Source organism: Hakea prostrata, chromosome 7, assembly GCF_041222555.1.
Source record: "Hakea prostrata isolate BN-2017 chromosome 7, UWA_Hpros_2, whole genome shotgun sequence".
Taxonomy (NCBI): Eukaryota; Viridiplantae; Streptophyta; class Magnoliopsida; order Proteales; family Proteaceae; genus Hakea; species Hakea prostrata.
Genome location: NC_142606.1, coordinates 15,982,814 through 16,010,038, shown reverse-complemented (window position 1 = coordinate 16,010,038; position 27,225 = coordinate 15,982,814). Strand labels below are relative to the sequence as shown.

Sequence of the window (27,225 nt, the reverse complement as noted above, 5' to 3'; positions counted from 1 at the left end):
TCGGCCTTGAGATAGTGGTTGACCGTCGTTGGAAGCCCCTTGTCATAGAGTCTGATGAGAGGTAACTCTATGGTAGGGGAAGTTGGCTGGTGGATTGTATTAGAGACATCTTTGGCGTTGACAAAACCACGCGATTTAGCTACATGTGCAGATCCACAAACAATGTTGCTGATTAGATGTCGAAATCGAGTTTGCCACAAGGACTTCAATCGATTTTCTATCGAGACCCTCATCCGAAGGTGATGAATGTTTTTCTGGTTTTTTTAGGCTTGAGATAATGGTGACGACGCTATCAGTAATACATCTCTGTTTGGAACAAAACTCTAGAAAGCATGCAATAAAAGGGGCGGGGACTGGGGGGGGGGGGGGGAAGGCATTTAGCATAAATTCTGATTGTAGTTGATCAAATGCGTTCTTTGTCAAAGCATACGATGTAGAACAAATACTTCAATAAGTAGACACTATTAAAACAGGACATGACACTTTATAGGTGAGTGAGTTTTACAGAATACTGTTTTGCTAATTTTGCAAACTCGTGAGAACAACCTCAGGATAACAAGCTTTTAGCTGTTTGGTGGTGATTTTTCTCCAAAGTTTTATAGAGAGAACAGTAAGAAAACAAACTTTAGTACCAACCAATACATGAAAGGCTTTATTACTTATTAGAGGCTACTAGTACAAGAAAAAATAGGACTGGTCAAAGAGACTGGTAATGGGCTCATTCACTCTCAGTAGCAGCATCCTAAACTCTGATCTACGGAGAGCAAGGGGTGCATATCTGCAAATACTCTTAACAATGAAAACTGATCAACCTAAAAGTTGGTAGTGCAATGGTGTTTAATACTACCACAGCTAGGAATAAATATGGACCCAAGATGTCAAAGAGAGAAAAGACACAATAGCCCTAATATTCTTGTTGGTGTCAAAAAATATTTGTTATCAGGTCATGTTTCAAGGGGGTTTTACAGCTAGATTACACACAAGACACAAAAATACACTGCAATAGTGCAATAACATGCATATGCTTAATTTTAAGAAATAAAAAATCTCAAAGTAATCTTAGTCAACAGATGATATCTAATAATTAATATGAATAATTTTTACTAGTATGAGTTTTGATGCTTCCTTTAATCATATCAGGATTTTTTTTTTTTGCCCTCCACCCCCCCCCCCCCCAAAAAAAAAAAAAAAAACCATTACACCTTGAATCTACAAGCTATGAAGCTTGAAAGTAGTAGAAATCAGCACAGCAGAATATTTAGCTAAATAATTAGCAGAATATCCAGATAACTAATTATCTCAATTTAAAACGAACCTGACTCACTCAAACGTATGTGTTCCAGTAACATAGCCCTAGAGGCTGGACCAGATGATGCAAGCACTCTAGAGGTCTTGAGCACTTTGAGGACCATCAATCCTACTTTGTTCCTCTTCTACCATTTTTTGTGCTTCACTGGAAAATGGAGATAGGATTATGTATGAACCTCGGAGAAAGAAAAGAGAAAGATAAGACTATAAAAAAGGCAGGGATGCATACCTTATTGGCAGAGTCATCTTTCCCTTCTAGTAATGCTAATTTTGCACAATTGACTGCAATTGTTTTTGTGTTTTCATGATAGTAGATTCAAAGACTTCCCCATCATCATACAACTTTTGCAGCTTCTACACAAGCTTTCATAACATTAATGGAAAATGGAGAAAAGTTCATGACATAGACCTTAAATGGCTTTACGGAATAACTGGAAATTACTAAACTGCAGAATACTTTTTCAAAAACTGAAGCGAACAAGAAGAAAAAGAAGAAGAAAAAAAAAGACTAGTGGCAAGCAAAGAGATATGAGTGAAATCCAGAAGTTTGCATGGTCACAAATCTTTAATTAGCTTCAACCTAATGTTTGTCACCAACATGGAATGATTCAGGCAATTTTAAAGGTCTAAAAGGACTAAAGAAGCTTGAGAGGGGGTAAAATATGACTTTTTTTTTTTTTTTTTTTTTTTTTTTTTTTTTTAGGGGGGGGGGGGCACATAGACTTAAGCACTAAAGATATAAACCTCAATAGAGTTAAGAATCACAAGGAAAAGTCCAAACCAATAACGCAGTACAGAACACATAAGGGCAAGTGGCACCCAATACACATGGGTATCTCAAGCATGGGGGCTGTCAATTCACTGTATGAATGTCAGGCAGAGAACAGTCAAATTCCAGGAGCAGAAAATATAATTCCATAAAGTGAACAACAATATGATTTTAGACTTCCAAATAGATATTCAATTAAACATTAGAGGCTCTATATCTTTGTCTCTTTTCCAATTAATACTACCTGCTTCTAGGTAGAAACAAGGACAGGTTGAGAAAACTAACTGGAACATACATCATCCAGCAATAACTTGAACACAAATGAAACAGTCTAGCCAAGCTACAAACGGAAGAAAAGGAAACAAATGAACAACGAACTGGTGCGCATTTAATTTAAAAGAATGTATTAGACCACCAATCTTACAAAAACAAGTGCTGACCTCAATAAGTAGAGTACAGAAGGAAGCTCTCCATCGAATTTCTGAAGGTGGGAATGGGATTGTATATTGTTGGGATCATTTTTATAACACAGGAAAGCAGTTCTTTTTTTCCTTATATGTATCATTTGTATCCTTTGCTTGTATGAACATTACTTCATCCATGGGAACCATGTCAACAGCTGCGACGACAAACTCAACCTTCTCTGAACTTAATCAGGTCAGTTACAGCTTAAACTGACATATAAATTAAAGTAAAAGGTCACTCAAATGAAATAGCACATACAAAGATTTCAAAAACTTGCTAATAGAATACCATCAAGTTAGCATTTGAAAACCCTACATTTGAGAGCTCCACTTTTGCCACAACACTGGCTTCAGTGAGCTTCCAAAGCTATCGAAGCCTGAGAAAGATGGAATAATTGAATACCTATTGCAATCAAATACGTATTTCCCTATTGATTCTTCCAATACCATAACTGTCTTTACCAGAATGTCCATTTACTTAATAATCACAATGAAATAATCAAAGATATTATATAATGGGTTTGAATGCGTGTTCATACATAGTACATACACTTGCCAACCTCTCTTTATTGGGGCATTTCAATTCAGCAATCACTAAAACAGGTAAACAATGATGACTACAAATAACAGTATGGTTACATTTTGAAACCAATACGTATTGGATGTCAATCGGTGAGGTTCCTATAAGTATTACCATGAAATCACTTTTAAAACACTTTAATTCTAAGCCAAAAAAGGAACAGGTAGTATATATCCATCGACTTTCAGCCATTTATTGTGGTGTAAAGAACACCATCATTAGATCCAACTTTCCCGGTTTCTGCTTGGACATGCAGCTGACCATCATTTCCTCTTTGCTTCTCGTGTTAGACAAGATACTGGCTTTTGTTCCAGAGTCAACTCAAGAAAGCCTCAATCCCTGAATCCAACCAAGCCCCCCAGTGCCTGAGGAGGTGAAAATAAGAGTAGTCTTGGGCCATCTGCTTCATAAAGAACATCAGTATTCTTGAAAATACTAAACAGAGAAGGGAATGCCAAAAATGAGAGGCCTCATGATGATCCGTTAGAAGCTTAAGCCAGAGAAGAAAAACCATTTACTTGCTCTGAGTGACTTCGCAGGAAATGGAAAACCCTCTCGCCCTTCCATGGTACATGATGTACATCAACAAGAGTGACTCCACAAGCTCTCCAGAAAAGCACTAGAGAACCCATCAGCAATAAAGCTTTGCTAAAAGAAGTGAGGAAACCAAATCAGCAACAAAAAAACTAAGTGTGTGGGCTACAACTAATCTAAGTGCGGTCCAGAACCAAGAAACGTTACACCAAACAACTCTGTGACTATGTCTATGATAACCATAAAGGATGGAGGGAAAGAAATCACCGGCATTACACATGTATCCTATTGATCACTAGAGAAATTTCACTACTAAGTCGTTGTGATGAGGACAGTGAGAAGTTCCTAGTTTACCGACAACACCGACGTAGAGATCATCCCACGACAGCATCTATGTGGATGGATGATGAGTTTGGAGGTTATCGGATTGCTAGGATCGTATGGTTCGATGAGAAGCACTGCTCATAAGCAGTTTGTCATGTTATTTTCCTTAGTCTTAGTGGGTTGGGTAGTAGTTTAGTATTGAAATATTTTAATTTCATGTTTGAGTCTTTATGGAGGAGAAGTGTTGTGGTTCCAATTTAGAAAAATAAAGGAGATATTCAAAGTTGTAATAACTATAGAGGCATTAAATTGATGAGCCATACGATGAAATTATGGGAGAGAATAATTGAAACCCGTTTGAGATACTTAACTACAGTTACGGAGAACCAATTTGGGTTTATGCCGGGAAGATCTACAACGGAGGCTATTTACTTAATTAGGAGACTTATGAAAAGGTATAGAGAATGTAGGAAAGGTCTTCATATGGTATTTATTGACCTAGAAAAAGCTTATGATAGAGTCCCTAGAGCGTTAATTTGGCAAGTACTAGAGAAAAGAAGTGTTGCAAGTAAATATATAGATATAGTTAAGGATATGTATGATGGTTCGGTGGCTAGTGTTAGAACAGTGGGGGGACAAAGTAATGAATTCCCGATAACAGTTGGGCTACATCAAGGGTCAACTTTAAGCCCATATCTATTTGCACTGGTAATGGATGAATTAACCAAAGACATTGTGTTGATTGATGAGACCCAAGTGGGAATTAATATCAAATTAGAATCATGGAGATTAGCTTTGGAATCAAAAGGCTTTAAACTTAGTAGATCGAAGACAGAATATTTAGTTTGTAACTTTAGTCATGATCGGGCGAGATGATGAGGTGGTGATACTTGACAATAAAGAGATTCCTCGAGTGATTGTTTTAGGTACCTAGGTTCAATCATAAGTAAAAGAGGTGATTTAGAAGATGAGGTTTCCCAAAGAATTAAAATAGGGTGGATGAAGTGGAGAGGTGCGTCCGGGGTCTTATGTGATCGGCGTATTCCATTAAAGCTTAAAGGAAAATTTTATAGACCCGTTGTTCGACCAGCTATGATGTATGGTGCAGAGTGTTGGGCTGTTAAAAAGAATCATATAGATAAACTCAGTGTAGCAGAAATGAGGATGCTAAGATGGATGAGTGGCAAAACTAGGATGGATAAGATAAGAAACGATCATATTAGAGTTGGTCTGGGAGTTGCTCCCATAAGTGATAAGCTTAGAGAAAGTCGTTTGAGGTGGCACGGCCACGTTCAACGGAGACCTATAAATGCTCCTGTACGGAGAAGTGATGTAATCCATATTGAAGGAACTAGAAGAGCTAGGGGTAGACCTAAGATAACCTTAGGAGAAGTGGTAAGAAAGGATATGTATAGCTTAGGCCTTGTATCTAGCATGGCCTCGAACAGAAATGATTGGAGGGCAATAATCCATGTAGCCGACCCCATTTAGTTAGGACAAGGCTTATTGTTGTTGTTGTTGTTGTTTGAGTCTTTATGAGCTGGGCCTAGAGTCTATTTTGGCCCAATTTTTAATTATTTTGGGTTTTGGTTATATTTACTACTTGTTCAAGTATATACACTTGGACTATTTACTGTTCACGACACTATTCACGTGAACAGTAAAATCTGTGTTACTGTTCACGTGAACAGTATATGCTAGTGATGCTACTCTACTTTCTATTTCTAATGTTGGAGTCTTTCTACATAAGTTTTGGGCATTAAACATGTAGTATTGTGAGGGATCAATTTTTATTTACACCTTGTATGGAATTCGTTTTTTGCAATGAATGAATGAATGCAAGAATTAGAAAAAAGAGCTAACGCTGCTCTCTCTCTCTCTCTCTCTCCCCCCAGGTAACCTCTCTTTCCTCCTTTCACCCTTGTTTCCCACTAGAAAAATTCCCCTTGCTCTCCTCTACAAAGATCTACTCTCTTTTTTTCTCAAAAAAGACCTAGTTGCTTTCTTGGAAATCTTCTTCTTTTTCCCCAAACCCCCACGGTTGTTCTGTTTTTTCTTGCAAAAAAAATAAATAAATCTTTGTTCTTTTTTTCTTCCCTCTTTCCCTTATTTCCTTTTATTTTCCTACCCTACGACAATCTAGTTTTTCTTTTGTTAGTTACCTTCCCTTTTCTTTCTTATCACCTACTCTATTTCCTAGGATACACCATTACTACAAAATATTTTTTTCTCCTTTCCTAGGATTCACCACTACTTCAAAATATTTTTTCTTTCTCTTATTTCTGTTCCTAAATGCTTTGTAACCCCTGTTTTGCAGCCAAGATCAACAGGTAACATTATCTCTCCCTAAATATTTCTTATTTATTCTTTGGCAGTAGTTTTGCTTAAAACAAAAACTTCCTAAGACTCCCTTTACATTGTTAATTGTTTAATTCCTTGTTAGAAATCTGATATTGATTAGGACAGCTCTATTTCTTTAAGTTTCTTAATACCATTGCCATTCAATTTAGTGTTATGGTGCCAAGATCCCCATCCCCTTGTTTCCCTATTGATTCTTGTTTAGATGTGCTTACCAGTAGGACTTATTGTGTTTATTTCTCTACTTTAACTGTCTTACATACATGATTAATCAGATTTCAAATGCAGCAAATTCCTTCTTTACTATCCATCAAGAATAGGTGTTTAATTCTAAGAGTCTAATAGCCCACTTTGTAGGTCCTCTAGTTTCTAGGGTTTCTCCTACATCACGTTGATGCTCTGAAATTCTCTACACAAGACATGAAAAATCATACTGATGTAGGAGAAACCCTAGCAAATAAGGGACCTACAAAGTGGGCTACTAGACTCTTAAAATGAAACACCCATTCTTGACAGATAGTAAAGAAAAGAAAATGCAGCACTTGAATTCTGATTAATCATGCATATAAGACAGCTAAAGTACAGAAAAAACACAATAAGTCCTAACTGATAAGCACAACTAAACAAGAATCAATAGGGAAACAAGGGAATGGGGATCTAGGCACCATAACACTAAATTGAAAGCAAGAGTATTAAGAAACTTCAAGAAAATAGAGCTGTCCTAATCAATATCAGATTTCTAACAAATAATTCAGTAATTAACAATGTAAAGGGAATATTAGGAAGTTTTGTTTTAAAGAAAACTACTGCCAAATAATAAATTAGAAATATTTAGGGAGAGATAAATTAACTGTTGATTTTAGCTGGCAAACAGGGGTTAGAAAACATCTAGGAACATAAATAATAGAAGGAAAATATTTCTGAACAATGAAATCCAAGAAGGGGCATAGGGTTAAGATGGGGAAATGCATCAAGACTGCTGTAAGAACAGTGAGAAAAGAGAAGGAGAACACGAAAAGAAGAAATAAAGAAAAAAAAGTACACAGAGAAAGAAGAAAATTCTGACGGACAGAATAGAGAGAAAAGAAAGAAGAAAACAACTACCCTAGACAAGGAAGAAAAGAAGAAGAGATGAGACTGATCACGCATGAGAGAGAAAGGAGGAGGAAAAGTGAGAACTTACCCGAGAGAGAGAGAGAGAGAGAGAGAGAGAGAGAGAGGAAACCAAGCTAGAGAGATAATCATCTTTTCTTTTTTCTTCATTCATTGTTGCCAAAAACGAATCCCATACGAGGTTTAAATAAAAGAATTGATCCCTCCCAACCCTACATGTTTAATTCCCAAAATAACCCCAACTTGAGTAGTATATATAACCCAAACCCAAAATAAATAAAAATTGGGCCAAAATAGACTCTAGGCCCAGCCCATAAAGACTCAAATATAGAATTAAAAAATTCAATAGCAAACTACTACCCAACCCACTAAGACTAAGGAAAATAACATGACAAACACCCTATGAGCAATGCTTTCCATCGAACCATAGGATCCTAGCAATCCGATAACCTCCGAATTCATCGTCCATTCACATAGATGCTGTCGTGGGATGATGTCTACGTTATCATCGCCGGTAAACTCGAAACTGCCCACTGATGTTCTCAGCTCACACACACACACACAGAGCTTCTAGACTTCCAAATAATTATTTAATTTAGCAACCAAAGGACTCCTTTTTCTCTTTTAAATGTTCCATTAGCTACTTCAAGATAAAAAGAGGGACAAGTGATAAACTTTATTGGGAGATATCATCCAGCATTAACTTAAGCATGATTAATATAGGAAAATGAAGCTTACACTAATATAGGAAAAATACATAGCACTAGAATGGGCAACAATGAATTAGTACACTACGCAAAGAACGCCTCATCCCGGCAAACAAACTATAAATAAGACTCCACTCTAGGCAACCTTGGTTCCACCACTGCCTCCTTCTCTTTCATTTTCACCCTGTAATATAATAGTTTGAGGAATGCAAACAATAATAGCTTTGTAAAACACTTATCATCTTCAAACACTGTTAGACACCTGATCTTTCAAGATGCTACAAATATTATTGCAGACAAAGTAATACTTTATTAAATAAGAGAACATCAACAGCTTAGACCTAATTTTTGCTACTAACAGTTACAGTTTAACTATGTGACGAAAACTATGAAAATATTTCATGATTTCCAAAATGAAACATCCCCTTTTTCTTAGGACTCGCAATGATCCTTCAAAAGCTAAAGCTTTCCAACCTGAACGCCTAACAGAAAAAACTCTTAAAACACCCCCGACAGGAGAGCTCTCACTACTGCCATCAAAACTCTGTTTCATCCTTCTTGCATCTCTAAGATTCACAATTGTCCACTTGAAATTTCTTCTGCACGAACTCCCATTCAAATTTAAGCAAACGCATTGCTTGGATCGAGACCATTCTCCTAGCATTTGTCAAATCTCTTCCTTACATGGCCAAATTATTGTGATATTCAGATTTATTTCCCTTGAGATCCAAATATGCGCCTCTATATCGGAATCTCCTCAATCTCAAAACCCATCTACAGTCGGACAATTATCGATAAGAGAATTTCTCTAAAGAGAGAGAATGGAACTATGAAACTTCTTCTTCCTAGACTTTTAGGTATGTAAAGGAAAAGTTTCGTAATTCGTTCACCAAAGGTAGACGAAAAGAAACACTTGGAACATCATTCAATAAAAGGGAGACTGAAAGCTAGGGCAACGATCGACAGTATAAGACGATAAATGGAGTGAAAACCATCGCTCCCGCATTCTTTAAACAATTACATTACATGTTGAAAGTGAAAGAGAAGGAAACAGTGGTGGAACCCAAGTCGCCTGAAGCAACAAACAATAAACATCTTGTAACATGGAGTCTTATTAATGATTGGTTTGCCGGGATGAGGCGTTCTAACGAGAATATGAGGACCATAGACTAGATGAGAACATATCTGATGAGGATCTTAATATGGAAGATGTGTCTAGGCTTGGAGTTGTGCATTGTATGGTATCACAACCCAAAGATACTAATGACTGATTGACTGGCAACGAACCAATATATTTATACACCTGCCACCAAGGTAAGAATTGTTGGGTCAATATAGATAGTGGTAGTTGCATGAATGTAGTTGCTCAGAGTGTTGTTACTAACATGGGGCTCAAACCAGGGGCTCACCCCAAACCATAAAAATTTGCTTGGGTAGATCAATATACTATCCCCTTAACTCTTAGATGTTTAGTTCCCCTACAATTTTATGGTTTATGAGGATAGAGTGTGGTGTGATGTCCTAGAGATGGATGTTGCTCACATCATCCTAGGGAGACCATGGTTATATGATAGGGATGTCACCAATCACCACCTATGGGAAATCTAACATCTGTATCTTTGAATATAAAGGGAAAAAGATCCGATTGACCCCTAGCGCCCCAAAAGAGCTAAAGGTTTTAGAGTATAAAGGTAGTACCATCAAACAAATTCGCTCTAAAACACTTGGCATACAAAATCAACAACAATTTGAAGTCAAATGTAAAGAGTCAGGAGTTGTTTATGCTCTAGTTGGCTCACAAAGTATCCAGATACACATCACAGATCAGATAAATTTGTTAATGATCCAAGAGAGGTGCTACCCATATTAGAGGAGTTTCAACAGTCGTTTCCCAAGGAACTAACAAATGAATTACCGCCTATGCGTGATGTCCAGCACGCAATTGATTTAGTCTCGAGGTCTTCATTGCCAAACTTACCCCATTATCGCATGATCCCAAAGAGCATGGTGAATTAATCCAGCAAGTAGATGAATTGCTTCAAAAGGGATTCCTTAGGGAGGGTCTTAGCCCTTATGAAGTAGCTCCCTACTCACACCCAAGAAGGATGGCACTTGGTGTATGTGTGTTCACAGCCGAGCCATTAATAAGATCACCATTAAGTATAGGTTTTCCATACCTAGGCTTGATGACATGCTAGATATGATGGTTGGTTCATCAATCTTTTCCAAAATTGATCTTAAGAGCGGTACCACTAGATTAGAGTTAGACCTGGGGATGAATGGAAGACGGCCTTTAAAACAAAGGATGGCCTCTATGAACGGTTAGTTATGTCTTTTGGCTTAACCAACGCACCTAGCACGTTTATAAGAGTAATGAATCAAGTGTTGCAACCATTCAATTGCAAATTTTTGGTGGTTTACTTTGATGACATCCTCATCTATGGTAAAACCCCGTCTTCCCGCTTAGATCACTTTCGTCAAGTTTTCCAAGTGCTTCAACGAGAAAAGTTGTATGCCAGTCTCAAGAAGTGCACACTCATGAGTGATCAAGTCATTTTTTTAGGATTAATCGTGTCAGCCCAGGGAGTATTTGCTGATCCTGAGAAAGTGAGAGCCATTGTTGAGTGGCCAGAACCAACTAACATCCATGAGGTGCGAAGCTTCCATAGCTTAGCCACCTTCTATAGGAGGTTTATCTACCTGTATAGTACCATTATGTCTCCTATCTCAGATTGCATGAAAAACAAGGAGTTTAAAGTGTTGAGAAGGCTTTTAAAGAGATTAAGAAGTTGATGATGGAGGCTCCAGTCCTATACCTTCCAAACTTCTCTACAGTCTTTGAAGTTAATCGTGATGCATCTAGCATTGGGATAGGTGGTGTCCTTAGTCAAGAAGGATACCCAGTTGCATACTTTAGTGAGAAGCTTAATGAAGGCATGTAACGCTATTCCACTTATGACAAAGAGTTCTATGCGGTTGTCCAGGCCTTGCGCTATTGGCACGATTATCTCCTACCACAAGAATTTGTGTTATATTCTGATCACCAGGACCTGAAATACTTGAGTGCCCAAAAGAAGCTAAATTAGAGGCATGCTAAGTGGGTTGAATTTCTACAAGAGTATGCCTTTGCACTCAAACATCGATCTGGTGTTGAAAATACCATTGCTGATGCACTGAGCTGGGTTAATATGTATCTTCACCGCACAAATGCTACAAGTCAGGCTAATGTGCTACTTCAAACAATGAGCTTTGAGGTTATAGGATCTGAGCGAATCAAGGGTCAATACCCCACTTGCCCTGATTTTAGTGAGGTATTCACTTCCCTCAGTGGAGATCCTCCTCTTAGCCGCTTAAATTACCTTCTGAGAGATTGTTTCCTTTTTAAAGGAACCAAACTTTGCATTCCCAGGACCTCACTTCGAGATTTTCTGATCTGGGAATTGCAAGCTATGGGCGTTGTTGGTTACTTTGGCTGAGATAAAACGATTAGTCTAGTAAAGGATCGATTTTACTAGCCAGGACTCAAAAGAGATGTTGTTAGGGTAGTGAGTCAATGAAAGGCATATCAGACTGCTAAGCAACAGAAATAGAACACAGGGTTGCATACTCTTTTGACTGTACCACATGCTCGTGGCAAGGGACCCGACCAGGGGGGGGGGGGGCCGAAGAATAAAAATCTAGATAACCTTCCCGTGGGACCTATGCTTATTTTGTAGGGCCCTTATTGATAATATTTCTTTTTGACAAATATGATAATTAAAGAAAAAAAAACATGAATTCAACCCTGAGTCATCGCACCAATTTTTTTGTTAGTGATGCAAACCATGGTAGTTTTACCTTACTAACTATGACATTTTATTCACGGGATAAAATCAAATAACAAAAATTGTAAAGAGTAAAGAAACATAGTATAAAATCATATATAATAGAACGATAAATAAATTGAGAAAGAGAAAGAATACCTAATTGTGGAGAAGATTTTTTTCAATTTTTCTTTAACCCATACTTATAGAGGGAAGAGAATAATGAGAGAATATGAGAGAGGAGAGAATAAATACGGATTGAGGAGTTAATTTTTAATTAGGAATGAAATTTTGAATACCTAATAAGATTTTTTTTCAAAATTTTCCTTAACCCGTTTATAAAAGATGAGAGAATAAATAGGAAGAAAAATGAGAGAGAAGAAAGGGGAGATTAGGATTGATGAACTTAGTTTTTAATTTGGAATGACATTTATATCCATTATATTACCTTTAAAATGGTTCTCTTTGGGGGGGGGCAAATGTGACATTTCACATGTAGAAGAGAAAAAGCTGAAAAAAAAAAAGGAATTAACATAAAAACCAGAAAATTAAGGAATTTATAACAAATTTTAAAAATCGGGGGGGGGCCATGGCCCCCTGGCCCCATGCGGTCCGCCCTACTGGGCAAGACCTTAGTATGGCCTTTGTGTTTAGCCTTCCTAGGACTTTGAGAGGTCATGATTTTGTATCTGTGGTAGTAGACCGCTTCTCAAAGATGGCTCATTTTATTCCCTATTCTAAAACATAAGATGCGTCAGTTGTGGCAAAACTCTTCTTCTATAAGGTCGTCAAGTACCATGGGTTGCCTAATACCATAGTGTCCAATAGGGGTGTTAAGTTCACCAATCACTTTTGGTAGATTCTATGGAGGATGATGGGAACCAAACTCCGTTTCTCTTCTATATTTCACCCTTCCCATTATTTTTCTCTTCTAGATGACCTTAACACCCTTCCCTTTATTTTTTATGACCCTACCTGTAAGACCCCTTCACTCCCTACTACTCCAGTACCACCTATGCTTAAATTTCACGACAGAGTAGACACAGTTGATGAGATCCTTGATGAGGGAGATTACGCAGAATTCCTAGTAAAGTGGCGGGGACATCCTGAAATAGACAACACTTGGATCACGATGGAGGCGTTAGAACAACTTGACTCAGACATGCTTGGGTAATACCGAGACTTTATTCACCAGAGTGAATTCTTCAAAGTCAATGAGAGTTGATAAGGACATCAGCAGACAATTTCGAGTTTACCAGCAACGTTGGCATAGAGATCATCCCACGACAACATCTATGTGGATAGACGATGAGTTTGGAGGCTATCGGATTGCTAGGGTCCTATGGTTCGATGAGAAGCACTGCTTAAGGGCAGTTTGTCATGTTATTTTCTTTATTCTTAGTGGGTTAGGTATTAGCTTGCTATTGGTTTTTATTTTTTATTTTTTATGTTAGTGTCTTTGTGTACTAGGCATAGAATATATTTTGAATTTGTTTGAATTTGTGTTAAATTTGTTAATTGAGTTGGGGCTATTTTGGGAATTAAGCATGTAGGGTTGAGAGGGGACTCATTTTTGGCAGCATGAATGAAAGAAAATATTAAAATATTTATTGGCGTGTGGATTCTTCTCTTTCTTGGGTAAGTTCATCTTCTCTTCTTCTACTTTCTCTTTTGCGAGAATCAACTTTCTCTCATCCTCTTGTCTTCTACATTTTTCCTTTCTTCTCTCCTTTTTTTTCTTCTTTTAATCGATTCTATCTATTCTTCTTCTCTCAATTTTCTTTTCTTTTTTTTCCTCTCTTTCCTCTTTCCCTGCTATCCTATCCATCATAAATTTCTTTCTTCTCTCGTCCTAACTTCTAATGGACGTGAAGAACTGCCCTGCGCAGAAGAGACAAGGCTCAACTATGCCTAGCCCACGCCGGCTCTAGTTGCGTCACATCGCTTTTACGCGAGAAAGGGGAACCACCCTCTAAGCCTAAGTATTCCTCAATGACCGATAGCGTACAAGTACCGTGAGGGAAAGGTGAAAAGCACGATAAGTAAAATTTTCATTTAGTTGCATTCTTGCTCACGCCGTGGGCAGAACATAAGCCTCGCCCTATTCAAGTTTTTAATTACTTCTTTTCTTTCTCTCCTTCTCTATTATCACTTCTAGTACAACAGTCTTGTTGTGGTTCTCCATTCTAACCCTACTCGTCCATTCCCGGGTTCATCATTGCTTAGAAATATTTTCTTTCTATTATTTTTGTTCCTAAATGTTTTCTAACCCCTGTTTTGCAGCCAAGACCAACAAGTAACTTTATTAAGTCTCTCTTTGGATATTTTTTTTAATTTTATCTTTTTTCCTTTCTAGTAGTTTCTTTAAAACTAAACTTCCACAGATTCCTTTGTATTGTTAATTGTTGAATTCATTGTTAGAAACCTGACTTTGACTAGGACAAGATACTATTTTCTTTAGATTTCTTGATATTCTTGCAGTCAATCTAGAGTTATGATACCAATATCCCCATTACCTTGCTTTAACTGTCTTATATGCTTGCTTAATCAGAATTCAGGTGCTACAATTCCTTTTTTTTACTACCCGTCAAGGATAGGTGTCTCATTCTAAGAGTCTAGTATCCCACTTTGTAAGCCCCATAGTTTCTAGGGTTTCCCCTACATCACATCTGCTCGATAAAGAACATCAATATTCTTGAAATCACTAAATAGCAAAGGGAATGCCAAAAATGAGAGGCCTCATGATGATATATTAGAATCTTAAGCCAGATAAGAAAAACAATTTACTTGCTATGAGTGACTTCACAGGAAGTGGAAAACCCTCTTGCCCTTCCAAGGTACATGATGTACATCAACAAGAGTGACTACACAAGTCTAGAAAGCACTATAGAACCCATCAGCAATAAAGCTTTGCTAAAAGTAGTGAAGAAACCAAATCAGCAACAAAAGAATTAAGTGTGGAAAGAACCAACAAACATAACCCAATAACTCTGTGACTGTGATAACTATAAAGGAGGGAAAGAAATTACTAGTCATTACACGTGCATCCTGTTGATCACTAGAGAGATTTCACTTCTAAACCATCAATGCTCTAAAATTCTCTGCATAAGCCATGGAAGATTATATCTGTATACAGTTTCGATACATCCAAATAGATATTTAACTTACCATCCAAAGGACTTCTTTTTCTCTTTTAAATGTTCCATTAGCTGCTTCCAGAAGAAGGGATAGGTTGACAAACTTAATTGTGAGATTCATATCGTCCAGCATGAACATGATTAACATCATCTGTATGCCAAGCTACTGCATAAGGGAAGGAAAAATCCATAGCATTAGGATGTATAACAATGAACTAGGACACCATGCAAAGCAAATACATCTGTATTTTAGTTCATAAGTGAAGTACATAAAGAAGCTTTGCATCCAGGTTCTGGAGGTGAATCATATATCATTGGGTTCATTCATTTTATAACCAGAAACAGGCCCTGTTGCATAACTTGTATCGCAGCCTTTGCTTTTTGAACATCATATGCCCATGAAAATGATGTAAACAGCTCCTAGTAATGTATTAAAATAAAAATAATTAATTCAAATGGCTGAGAAGATTTCACAAGCTTGGAAATAGGATACTCAAAACATTACCATTTGGCAGCTCTGCCTTTTGAGTACTCCATCTATTAAGAAATAATAATGACAAGTTTACATGCACATTTATGAAGTACGTGTACTTAAACAACCTCTCTTTATGGGCATCCCGATTCAAAAACTAGATAGAGGAGTAGCAACCTATAAGAAGAATACACAATGATAACCAAAAATATATTTTAAAATGGTCACATTTTGAAGTCAATACATATTGGAAAACAACCCCTATGGCTGCTGAATGTATTGCCTTCAAATTCACTTCCAAAAGAAAAAAACACTTCTCCTATTGAGCCAAAATACAAATAAAGAGTATATTACCATCGAAGGAATTCCTGTCATTTTTTATGATGTGAAAACACTTAAAACACTACCCAAGGTCACTGTGACTCATAGATCCAAACTCCCCACATCAGCTAGAATTTTCAGTCAAAGGCATCTTCCTTGTTCCTCATTCAAAAGAGTTGCTATCTTTTCTTCTAGAGCAAACAACAACAACAACAACAATAAGCCTTTTCCCAACTAAATGGGGTCGGCTACATGGATTCTTGCCCTCCAATCGGTTCTGTTCAAGGCCATGCTAGATACAAGGCCTAAGCTATACATACCCTTTCTCACCACTTCTCCTAAGGTTATCTTAGGTCTACCCCTAGCTCTTCTAGTTCCTTCAATATGGATTATATCACTTCTAGAGCAAACATCAAATAAAATACTTCTCTCTTTGTCTAGGAAACACAATATGCCCTCAGACCCTGAATCCATACCAAGCCTCCCTTTTCCTGATGATGAAACAAATCTATGCTCTGCGTCAATTACCCAAAAAAGAACATCAGGATTCTTGACCAGACGAAATAAACAAAGAAGGATATGGGAAAACAGAAGCCCTCATGATGATCAATCAATAGGTGAAGCTGAATAGCAGGATAAGATAACAAAAGCATTGCTAGGCTTCAGTCAGTTCCCCCCCCCCCCTGTTATGGATATCCCAAGGAAAAGACTCATTGATGTTACCTGGAGTTTGAGTTCTGCTCTCCAGCCTCCCTCTTGAAGGCTGTTGTCCCCCTCCCCCCCCCCCCCCCCAATACATTCTTTTCGCCATTTGGAACTCTTTAATAATATTTACTTATTCATCAAAAAAAGAAAAAGCAAACATTTTATTTGCTCCATGTGACCTTGTGTGAAATAAAAAACCATCTCACCTTCCAGAGGAATCAACAAGAGTGATTGTACAAGCTCTCCAAAGAACAAAATTGATCTAGTCACCTATAAAGCCATACAATAATAGAAAGGAACTAAATTAGCAACAAAAGACCCAAATGTAGCCCAGAAGCAACGACTATTACAACAAGACACCTTTGCAACCGTTAAGCATTTTCAAAGGAAAAGAAAAAAAAAAGGGGGGGGGGGAAATAAGTCATCTCACCACTATTCTGCTAATCATCAAGAAATTTGGCTATAGACTTTCGAACCTCAGAATTCTCCACATGGGCGATGGAAGATTTATAAAAATAAATAAGGTCTTAGGAACATGCATATAATCCTGCAATAATGAACATCAATAACGTAATGTCTAGGGCCAAGTTACAAACAAAAGAAAGTAATATTTGAGAAGTGAATTGGAACTTACAAAAATGTTAAATATACAAGGCATTTGAAAGTAGTAACAAAATGAAGTAGAAGACCCACCTTATGCAAAAAAAAAAAGCAACCAATCTAGAACTCAATAAATGTAGTACGAAAAAAGTTTGTATGCAAGTTTTGAAGTCAAGATCGTAAATCACTGGTTACATTCTTTTAATCACCAGAAATTGGCTATTTTGTAACATAACTTGCATCCTTCTGCTTTTGTGAACATCAAATCATCCATGGAAACAACGTCAGCATCTACAAATAAGACAGTTTCAAGATTTTGCTTAAGGAATTCAGCATCACAAAAAATACAAACCATTCATGCCAACTTGAGTCATTAATAGTTTGTGAAATGTTTAAAATTTAACATCCTATAATCTTCAAGATTTTTTTCTCCTACTAGCAATGATACAAGTCCTCTTATCCACCGTAGCAATGTCTACACAGCCTTGCCTCTGCTTCCACATATTTTGTGCATCAAGGACTTTATATCATTTATTATGGTGCTAAAACATTATTAACCCTAGTGGGCTTGGTCATTGTGACTCATAGGTCCAACCTACTCACTTAAGCTAGAAATTTCAGTCAAAATCAACTCCTTTGTTCCTCATTCATAGGACCTACTATATTATCTTCCTAAGCAAACAGCAAACAAAATACTTCTCTCTTTGTCTTTGTCTAGGCAAACCCACCCTGAATCTACACCAAGCCTCCATTTTCCTAAAGATGAAACAAAAGTATGCTCTGAGTTGATGACCCTAGAAAGAAAATCAGGATTATGGATAAGAATAAAGGAACAAGGATATGGGAAAATAGAAGCCTTCATGATGATCCACCAGTAGGTGAAGCTGGATATGAAAACAACTTACTTGCTCCATGTGTGCTTGGATGAATAAGAAAACCCTCTCACCCTACTAAGAAATCAACAAGAGTGATTGCACAAGCTCTCCGTAGAGCAACATAGAGCTAATCACCTATAAAGCCACTCAATAACAGGAAGGAACCAAAATCAGCAACAACTTGTTCAGACACCCTTGTGATAACTATTAAGCATTGACAGGAAAAAGAAGGTTGGGGAGGGCAACAGTCATCCCCCCCCTAAATCCTGCTAATCATTCAAAAAAATCTACTACAAAACTGTCGAACATCAGAATTTTCTGTATTGGCCAAGGAAGATTTCTAAAGATAAGTAGTAAGGCCATAGGCTTCCAAATAAATAATAAGATCTTAGGCTCCCCAATCGATATTTAATTAAGCATTTGAAGGACATCTTTTCTCATTTGCATGTTAATTAGCCGCTTCAACTTAGAAACAAGGAGACATATCACCAGCAAGACATGAATCTCAGTAACATTATTTCTAAGCCAGATCAAACAAAAGGAAAGCTGATATTTGAGAAGCAAATAGGAGTCTATTTAAATGTTTTTCTTTTTTCCTTTTTTTTCTTTTTTTTTTTTTGTGGGGAATGAAGAGATTCAATAACCAAAAGGGGAATACAAGAAACAGAGCATTTGAAAGCAGACAGGCACAAAGCAAAGCAACTCAGAGAAAAAGACAACGAAACCCCAAGGCTAACATAAATGTTAGGAAATATATATGGCATTTGAAAGTAAAATAATGAACTAGAAGACCCACCTTATGCAAAACGATGCTACGAAGTACGAAAAAGCTTTGCATGCAGGTTCTGAAGACAAGATCGTAAATAGTTACATTCTCTAAATCGCCAGAAACTGGTTCCTGTGTTACATAGTTGTCAAGGCATCACCGCATCACCTAGGAACCTGGTGTCACCTTCTGGCTTAGGTGACGCCTTTTCACCTTGGTCTCGCCTCGCCTTGACAACTATGCATTGTTACCTGACTTGTACCATTTGCACCATTTGCTTCTATGAACATCAAATCATCCATGGAAACAAAGTTACAGTCGCAAATAAAACAACTTCAAGGATTTTGCTCGAGTACTTCAGCATCCTAAAACATCACAACAAATATGAACCATCCATGCCAACTTCAGTCATCAATAATTTGTAAGAATGTTCAAAAATTTTAAATCCTACAATCATCCATATCTTTTCTCTTGCTAACCAATCTTAGTCCCCTTTTGAAACTTTTGACCATACATTTCATATGTTCTAGCCATTCACATAGCATCACCAAATGATTCAAGTCCTCTCATCCACCATAGCAATGTCCACGCAGCCTTGCACCTGCTTCATGGAGAGCCTGTTCTATGTTTCAAACCCCAAACCTGATGATTGCAATAGTACAACTTAACCATTGCACAAAAGGGTCATCCCCCAGAAGAATGACTCATTTATGGTTGGTAAAAGCATTTTCCCCACTGGTTCGGTGTGTCAATTTCACCCCAAAATCGTAATGACCTCTGAGTTTCAAGTGAACAAATTACCCAATTTAGCCACAAGATTAATCCCAAATGTAAAACATCCTTTATACAGTTAGACTTACTTCTTAACTCAACCATTCTACCTTGCTTTTTACAAATTAGGAAGTTGCAGTACTAGAAACTAGGACAGCAGAATATCCAAGCAAATGTAAAGAACCTAGCTCACCCAACCGTCAGATATCAAGGTAATATTACCTCAGGGGCTGAAGAAGGAAACATTAAGCAAGCCATCCAGAGAAGGTGTAGAGCCCTTGAGCGCCATTAATCCCCCTCTTATTCCCTTCCAATGTTTTCTGGGCTTCCATCTAAAAAAGAATCATAGGAATTTATCATGACAAGTGGAGAAAAAAAGGACAAGGCACATCAAATACAGCTTTGCTTCTATTTATGGCCTCCTAGGGTCTAGGATCACCTGTCTTGCAACCTAGTCAGTTGTAACTCACTCCCAGTACTTTCTTTTTTCACCTTCAGGGCTTTGGTAATGAATTTACGTATTCATCCAATAAAAAACATAGCTTTGCTTATCTTATTGCCTTCCTTCTAGGACATGCTAATTTGCACATTGTCGGCCACAATTTGCCATGTGCTGCCATGCTAGTAGTATCCTAGAATTCCCAATCATCACAACCTTTGTAACTCCTCCAATGAGCTTTCATGACTACGATGAAAAATAAAAGTGGTAACAGCTGTAAAGATTCACAAGAAAATTCAGCAGTCATATTCACCGATCATTTGTGGATAACTTAAAATCTTACAACCCTATAATCTTTCTAAGACTCCAAGGTTTTATCCCTATAATTAAACGTAGATTTATTGCAAGTTTGCAACCTACTAAGGATTCTTGATTAAAAGAAAGGACGTCAAATCACAGTCTCATCTTCAGCCCAAATAGGAAAAGACGAACCATTCTTTGCACCTCCTTGAGTAACGAATGAGATAGTGTGAAGTTAAGGATTAAAATATCTCTTGTTCACGGAACTCTTTAGTTCCCTTACGAGATTTTGGAAATTCTGCTAGCATACCCAACGTAAGTTAATAGTGAATCACATGACATCATCAACTCAAGTTCTTCCATCCATTGTAGCAGATGTGTACACAGCCATGCACCTGCTTCTTAGAGAGGATGTATCCATATTTCAACCCAGCAACTAGGTGATTGCAATAGCACAACTTCACTGTTTTCCGCCCCCCACCCCACCCCCTGGTAAGTGAAGGAAAATAGCATTATCTAGTAAAACAGTACATTGTAATCCTTGGCATGATCAGGGGATGAAATATGTGCTTGCATAGCCTAAGGAGATTAAGGTAGCACAAGTTAACTGTTCCACCCAACCTCTTTATGCGGCATTTCAATTCAGTAATCAATAAAAGAAGCAAACAATGATGACTACAAATACAGTTGAAATTTGACATCCTACTAATATCTTACAGAATTATTTACTCCTGCTAGCCAGCGCTAGCTCCCTTTTGAAACTTCTGATATCGGTTTGACCATACATTTCATATGTTTCTAGCCATTCACATGGCATCAGAAAATGATACAAGTCCTCTCATCCACCATAGCAATGTCTACACAGCCTTGCACCTGCTTCATGGAGAGGTTGTCTCTATGTTTCAAAACCCAAACTGATGATTGTCATTGCACAACAGGCTCACCCACCAGAAGGCCATTTCATGCGAAGTTGGTTAAAACATCTACCCCACTATTTCACTGTGCCAGTTTCAATCTTATTGGCCTCTTAGTTTCAATTGGATAGATTGCCCAATTTAGTTACAGGATCGATCCCAAATGCAAAACATCCTTTATAATTTATGCAGTTAGACTTAGTTTATAACCCTACCATTCTACATTACCTTTTACAAATTATGAAGTTGTAGTACAAAAAGCTAGGACAGCAGGATATATCAAAGCAAATGAAATTATTTCAAATCACAAGTGAACCTGGCTCACCCAACCATCAGATGTCAAGACAATATAACCTCAGGGGCATTGGTAATCCAGACAAGGTGTACATCCCTTTGAGCACCATTAATCCTAATCTAATTCCCTTCCAAAGTTTTTTGGGCTTCACTGAGAAAAAAAGATAGGAATCTATCATAAAAGTGGAGAAAGAAAGGATAAGGCACATCAATCACAGCTTTGCTTCTATTCATGGCTTCCTGGGGTCAGGGCTCCCCTCTCTTGCCTCCTAGTCATCTGTAACCTACCCCCTTGTACTTTCTTTTTCCCCTACGGGGCTTTGGTAATGAATTTATTTATTCACCCCCCCCCCCCCAAAAAAAAAAAAAAGGGCCACAGCTTTGCTTATCTTATTGACTTCCTTCTAGGTCTGCTGATTTGGAACAGGTTGGCTGCAGTTTGTCATGTGCTTGCATGATAGTAGTATCCTGGAATTCCCAATCATCATGCAACCTTTGTAACTCCTCCAATGAGCTTTCATATCCCTAATGAAAATAACCGTAAGTGGTCAACAAAAATTCATAACTAAACAGCTGTAAAGAATCACAAGAAAATTCAGCAGTATATATTCACTGATAATTTGTGGAAAACTTGAAACCTTAAAACCCTAAAATCTTTCCAAGCCTACAAGGTTTTATCCCTATAATTAAACATAGATTTGTTGCAAGTTTGCAACCTACTAAGGATTCCCTCAAATCCCATATTATTGAACCATTCTCTTCACATCCTTGAGTAACAAATAAGGTGTGCGAATTATGGATTAAAATATCTCTTGTTCATGCAAGCCTTCTCTAGTCCCCTTACCAGATCTTGGATATTGTGTTAGCATACACGTCATATGTTAAATAACGAATCACATGACATCATCAACACAAGTACTCCCACCCATTGTAGCAGATGCATACACAGCCATGCACCGCTTCTTGGAGCGATCAGTATCAATGTTTACCCAACAACCGAGATGATTGCAATAGCATAACTTAACCGTTGCACCAAGCTAAGCAGACCTTTTACGTGTATTTGGTAAAAAGATTTTCCACACGTTTGGTGGGTCAGTTTCACCCATATTGACTTTGACCTATTAGTTTTGATGGAATAGGTCACATAACTTTAGAACATCAAACACAATTGTATATTGTCCATTGTACAATTAGACTTACTTGCAAAACCCTAGCATTATACCTTGCATCTAAAGATTATGAAATTAACAATATTACAAATTAGGACAACCCGAGAAGATCAAAGTAACTAATTATTTTAAATCTCAAACAAACAACTTGACCAACTATCAAATGAACCAAGTAATGTAACTTTAAAAGCAGGAAAAGGCAAATTATGCAAGCAGTCTGGACAAGGGCTAGAACCCATTGAGCACCATCAATCATTCTCAGTTCCTTGTCTAAATTTTTTGTGCTTCGTTAGAAAAAGATAGATAAGAACTTTTCATTAGAAGTGGAGAAAGAAATAAAGATAAAGCACCTCAAAATGTAGGTATGCATAACTTCTCACCTGAGCCATCCTTCTTTCTAGTACTTCTAATTTTGCATGGATTAACCACAACTTGTCTTGTGCTTCCATGATATTAGATTCCTAGAATTTTAAATCATCAGACAAACTTCAAAACTCTCCCAGTGAGCTTTCATGAACATGATGGAAAAAACAGCGTAGTAATGAACATAAAAATTTCATTAATCCAAATCTTAAATGGCTTTACAAAATCACAACAAATTTTATGGTATCCATTCACTTATAATACATGGAAATTTTTGAATTTTAAACTCTAAAAACTACAAGGAATTTCCAAGCTATGTGTACCAAAAGTTAAAAATTGATGATCAAAGCCTACTAAGAATTCCTTCTCCATTTATGCTGCCCCCCCCCCCCCAAAATCCAGATCAAAGCCTAATCAAAGGAAAGGACATACCCACATCATTATCTTCAGCATATACAAAAAGAACATTTCCACATCTTGAATAATTAGTAAGGTTCTTGAAAGCAATGTTTTCAAAGATCCTGTGTTTCATGGTTTTCTGCATTAGTACCCTTGAGAAATTTTCAATACCTTCACATGTTCCGAGCGATTGATATGGTATCATCAAATGAACAAGTCCTCCCATCAACTGCAGCGCACGTCTAGATAGCCACACACCCTTTCCACGAGGCTGTTTCCATGTTTCATAACCCCAACTTTATGATCGCACTACCGCAATTTAATCGTTGCACAAATGCTCACCGACTCAAAGGACATTTCTTGTGCATTGGTTAAAACATTTTCCCCACTTGTCCAATAAATCAATTTCATTTGTAATGACTTAATTTTAATGGAGCAGGTCACGCAACTTAGCTACAAGACCAACCCCGCATGACAGCAATCCTTTATACAGTTAGACATACTTGCATACCTTAGCACCGTACCTTGCATTACAACTTCAAAGTATATATTAGTAGAAATGCGAGACAGTAAAATATCTAATTAACTGATCATTCCAAATATAAAATGAGTCGACTCACCCAACCATCAAATAACAATAACCTAACCTCATAACCTGGATAAGGCCGAGTATGCAAAGCGATGACGGAGAAGGTAGAGCCCTTTGAGCAACATCGATCCCCTTGTTTCTCTCCTGCCAAATTTTGTGCTTTTGTGCTTCACTAGAAATGGAAGATTGGAAAATGTATGAGAAGTCGAGAAACAAAGCATAAAGATAAGGCACATCAATCAATACACGGTATGCATACCATGTTGCTTTGGTGTCATCTTTCCTTTCTAGGGCTGCTAATTTTGAACAGAGTTGACAATTTGCAAGGGCTTTCATGAGAGTAGTTACGAAACTCCCTACCATCGACACCTTTCTTATTCAGCAATGAGCTTTCATGACTCCAGTGGAAATTGCAGAACACTAATTAACAAAAGTTCATAAAATCAGAATCTTAAATGGGTTTAAAAGAAGCATTGCAAAATCGGCAGTATATTTTCTCAAAGATCAAAAGAAGAAAAAAATGTCAAGAAAAAAGTTGTCTCGAAAGTCTCTTATAGCAAGCAACGATGCATAATGGCAGCTGTTCATAAAATCAGAATCTTAAATGGGTTTAAAAGAAGCATTGCAAAATCGGCAGTATATTTTCTCAAAGATCAAAAGAAGAAAAAAATGTCAAGAAAAAACTTGTCTCGAAAGTCTCTTATAGCAAGCAACGATGCATAATGGCAGCTGTCCATTCTACACAACTAAAATATATTACCCGTGTCCCGAAGGAACAGGACCGCTGTTGTTTCCAAGGGTCTTAGCTCCTCTTTCTTTTCTCTTCCCTTCTAGGGCTCAGGTTAATGAATTTTTTTCATTCATCCAAATATATATATATTACCTATCTTTGCGTCAATGGTAACCTTCCCTCCTCCAATGAGCTTTCATGAACTTGATGGAACATAACCATAAGGGTCCACAAAAATTCATGAAATTTGAAACCGAACAGCTGCAAAGAATCACAAGAAAATTCAGCAATAAATATTAACTGATAATTTAAGGAAAACTTCAACTTTAAAACCCTATGAGTCTATGACCTTTCAAGCCTCCATGGTTTTATCCACATAACAAAATGTGGATTTATTGCAAGTTTGCAACCTACTAAGGATTCTTGATCAAAGGAAAGGACATCAAATTTCATAACATCATCTTCGGCCTAAATAGAAATCCATTAACATTCTCTAGGCATCCTTGAGTAACAAATGAGGTGTGTGAAGTTATGGATTAAAATATCTCTTGTTAATGACCGCCTTCGTAGTCCCCTTACGAGATCTCAGCTATTGTGTTAGCATACACTTCATATGCTTATAGTGGATCACATGACATCAACAATACAAGTCCTCCCACTCTTTGTAGCAGATTTGTGTACACAACCACGCACCTCGCTTCTTGGAGAGCCTTGTCCATTTTTAAACCCGAAGCAACCGATGATCGCAATAGCAAAATTTAACAGTTGCACCAAGCTAAGACAACATTTTATATATATATATATGGTAAAGAGTTTCCCCACTTGTTTACTTGGGTCAGGTTTCACCCTATTGAACTATTAGTTTTAATGGAATAGGTCACATAACTTTACAACATCAAGGCCCAAAACTATAACGTCCACCGTACGGTTCATCCACGGATTATTAACTTACAGCAGTAGAAATTAGGACATCTCAGCATATCAAAGTAACTAGTTATTTTAAATCCCAAATGAACCAACCATGACCAATTATCAAAACATCCAGCTAAGATTACCTCAAAGGCAGGACAAGGCCAGATTGAGCAAGCAGTCTAGAGAAAAGGCAGGACCCATAAAGCACCGACAATCCTCCTCGGTTTCTTGTCTAATGATTTTGTGCTTCAACTAAAAAAGACAGATGGAAACTTGTCATTACAAGTGGAGAAAGACAGGATAAAGACAAAGAACCTCAAAATGTAGGTATGCATAACTTATCACCAGGCCCATGTTTCCTTCTGGTACTTCATGGATTAATGACAACTTGCCTTGTGCTTCCACGATATTAGTTTCCTGGAATTTCCAATCATCAGATGAACTTCAAAACTCCTCCAATGACCTTTCACGAGCATGATAGAAATGCAGAGCAGTAGTGAACACAAAAATTTCATGAATCAGAATTTTTAACGGCTTCCAAAAACCATAATGAATCTAATGGTATCCATTCACATACAATTCAAGGTAACTTTAGAATCTGGAACCCTATAGTCTACAAGGAATTTCCAAGCTATGTATACCTATAATTAAAGGTTGACAATCCAAACCTACTAAGAATTTATGGTTGAAGGAAAGAACATCAGGACCCACATTATCATCTTCAGCACATACAAAAAAGAACCTATCCAAATCCTTGAGTAACTAATAAGGTGCTTGAAAGTAATCGTTTCAAAGATCTTTTCTTTCATGGTTTCCTTCTTAAGAAATTTTCAATATCTTCACATGTCCCAAGAGAATCATATAGTACCATCAAATGAACAAGTCCTCCCTTCAAGCTCAGCACATCTCTGCGTAGCCACACACCCGCTTCACCGGAGGCTGTTTCCATGTTTCAAACCCCCAACTTGATGACTCCAATCTTTGAGAGACTTAACCGTTGCAAAATTGGCACACCCACCAAAAGGACATTTCCTGTACATTGGTTAAAACATTTTCTCACTTGTTCAATGGGTCACTTTCATTTGTAATGACCTATTAGTTTAATAGAATAGGTTACCCAACTTAGCTACAAGACCTACCCCACATGAAAACCATCATTTATACAGTTAGACAAACTTGTGTACCTTAGAATTGTACCTTGCATTACTACATCTGAAGTTTATACTAATAGAAATGCGAGACAGTAAAATATCTAATTAACTGATAATTCCAAATATAAAATGAACATTACATGCTCAACCATCGAATAAAGATAACCCAACCTCGGTTTGGAAAAGGCCGAGTATGCAAATGGAGAAGGTAGATCCCTTTGAGCACCCATCACAATCCCTTTGTTTCTCTTCTACCATATTTTGTGCTTCACTGAAATGAAAGATAGGAATATGTATGAGAAGTCAAGAAACAAAGAATAAAGATACGGCACATTAATACACAGGTATGGAATACCTT

At 37.4% G+C, this 27,225-nt stretch overlaps 1 long non-coding RNA gene across 7 annotated transcripts; it reads right to left on the bottom strand.

Moving 5' to 3' along the window:
- Nucleotides 1-1,198: 1,198 nt before the first annotated feature.
- LOC149010131 (uncharacterized) lies at nt 1,199-23,736 on the bottom strand. Of its 7 annotated transcripts, none has more exons than XR_016174450.1 (6): nt 18,867-19,581; nt 17,026-17,142; nt 16,802-16,865; nt 15,129-15,263; nt 2,518-3,769; nt 1,199-1,662 (listed from the first exon to the last, which is right to left on the bottom strand). It is a non-coding gene; the product is annotated as an uncharacterized LOC149010131 (long non-coding RNA). The 7 variants fall into 7 exon arrangements; XR_016174451.1 differs by lacking the exon at nt 1,199-1,662 and having other exon boundaries at nt 2,026-3,521; nt 3,640-3,769; XR_016174449.1 differs by lacking the exon at nt 1,199-1,662 and having other exon boundaries at nt 2,026-3,769.
- Between the last annotated feature and the right edge of the window lie 3,489 nt (nt 23,737-27,225).